The sequence below is a fragment of the Nanorana parkeri genome, unplaced genomic scaffold, assembly GCF_000935625.1.
Source record: "Nanorana parkeri isolate BGI_ZX_2015 unplaced genomic scaffold, ASM93562v1 scaffold2280, whole genome shotgun sequence".
NCBI classification, from domain to species: Eukaryota; Metazoa; Chordata; class Amphibia; order Anura; family Dicroglossidae; genus Nanorana; species Nanorana parkeri.
Window position 1 is genome coordinate 58,926 of NW_017308548.1, and position 2,331 is coordinate 61,256.

The 2,331-nt window shown below is 48.0% G+C and overlaps 1 protein-coding gene across 1 annotated transcript in view; it reads left to right on the forward strand.

Annotated features, from left to right (window-relative positions):
• LOC108801288 (short transient receptor potential channel 2-like) overlaps positions 1 to 2,331 on the forward strand; it is a 65,525-nt gene that overhangs the window by 5,968 nt on the left and 57,226 nt on the right. The window lies entirely within an intron of this gene.

A 2,331-nucleotide genomic window follows, 5' to 3' on the forward strand; every position in this document is an offset into this window, starting at 1 on the left:
CCAAACTAATTAGGGGTATGGAGGACCAGAGCTACGAGACAAGGCTACTAAATTTAAACATGTTCACATTGGAGGTGAGGAGATTAAGGGGGGATATGATCTCCATGTACAAAATGTTCAATGGTGGTAGCAACATTAGCGATAAACTGTTTAAAATTAACTCCATTACAAAAACTAGAGGCCACCACCTAAAATTGGTGGAAAAAAAATTCCAGCACAAGGGGCGAAGGGGGTTCTTCACAGTAAGATCAGTTAGGGTCTGGAACTCACTGCCACAGACAGTGATTTCAGCAAATAATGTGGAATTGTTCAAGAAACTTTTGGACGATTTCTTAAGGAACCGTAATATACAGGGGTACAGGTACTCCTAGAATGAGATCCTAATAGGTTGGACTTGATGGACTAATGTCTTTATTCAACCTCAAATACTATGTAACTATGTAACATGACTAGCAGCTCCTCTTCTTCTGCTTAAGATCGTCTCCTGTTGATGGGCAGTCCTTAGTGATGTAGAGAGTGGTGCTGGTTTGGTGACATAATTGCCACTCACAATATGTCCTCAGTCTTGATGTTATGTATAACGTGGAAGACTGAGGACATCTTGTGGGGAGAGGAGGTACTGAGGAGGACATCCCCGGAGAGGAGCTGAGTATTGCGGGTGGGTTCTGGCTGGAGATTGCTGGGTCGTAGGTGAACATCAGACTGCTGAGCTCTATCAGATGTTTCCTCTTCATAATATTGAATATGTTCATGTGATTGGCAGAGGACGAAGACAGTCCGGGAATCCACAGAGAAGTAAGCGTGACAGTCCGTACCCAGCACCGCTCCCTCCTGACACTAGCTGCTGTCCTATCTGTGCAGGTGAGAACATGACCATCACCCCCATATGATCTTGTTGGCCATCCCATTCCAAAACCATGGCCATTATGATGAAGCTCCCCCTTCCCATGGCTATCAATATGGAGCTGGCCTCAAATAACAGCCCCCACTCTTCCGGGAAGCCTTTCCACAAGATTTTGGAGGATGTCTGTGGGAATTTGTCCTATTGGTGAGGTCAGGTACTGGTGTTGGATAAGAAGACCCGGCTCACAATCAGCATTCCAATTCATCCCAATGGTGTTCAGTAGGGTTGAGGTCAGGACTCTGAGGACACTCGAGTTCCTCCATCAAGCTGGTCACACTATGTCTTTATGGAGCTGGCTTTGTACACAGGGGACAGTCATGGTGGAACAGAAAAGGGTCTTCACCACACTGTGACCACAAGGCTGGAAGAGGACAATTGTCTACAATGTCTTTGTATGATGGAGGATTACCAGAACCTTCACTGGAGACACCTGAACTCCATCATTTGGAGGGGTTCCAATTTCACACCAAAGGTGTTCAGTAAGGTTCTGTTAAGGTAACTTGAGGTTCCCCTACACCAAAGTCATCAAACTATGTCTTTATGGAGCTGGCTTTCTACATAAGGGACAGTCATGGTGGAACAGAAAAGGGTCTTCACCAAATTGTGACCACAAGGCACAATTGTCTACAATGTCTTTGTATGATGTAGAAGAACCTTCACTGGAGACCCCTGAACTCCATCATTGGGGGGGGTCCACATACTGTTGACCATTTAGTAGATGTAGCCGCTGGTGTGACCGTGTAAAGTCTTCCACCTATCCTATCATAGTCTGAATGTCACTGATTGTGGTGGACCTCATTGTCACATGTCGGATTTATCTTCATAACAGCCCCAATGGAGATCATCTCCCCGTAAATCCAACTCATGGGGAGAACCAATACTGTCCTCTGGTCCGCTCCATACACTGCTGGGCTTCCAACAATCTTCACTGCAGATCCCAACCTGTCTGTGTAGATAATCAGATACCCCATTCCGGTGCACTCGCTCTACATGTCTACATGCTCTCCGGTGATGGCTGCACGGCATTTCTCAGGGCGGGTTTCCTTACGGTGACTACAGTGGACCATGGCTGTGCAATGAGCTGAAACAGTCCCTTGTAGCCTGAGTAAGATCCTTCATGTCCTAGCACAGCCACCCGCACGGATGTGCAGCTCGGGTGAGCGTACGGCCGCGCCCTCCCATAGGGAAGAACAAGCTGCTGTGTACAATCACACGCAGTCCTTCCCGGGAACGGCCGCGCACGCCACACGGATCTGTACGGCCCCGACTCTACGCTGTGTGCATGAGGCCTTAAATGGCATTTCAGTGGTCGGGGGGGTTTACATTCACATTAGTAGCTGGGCTTCTGATTTGGGTGACTGGCTTCTCCCCATGCTGGCGCCTTTTCTGGGTAAAGGTTCCATTGTGACATCATACACTCCCTCCCC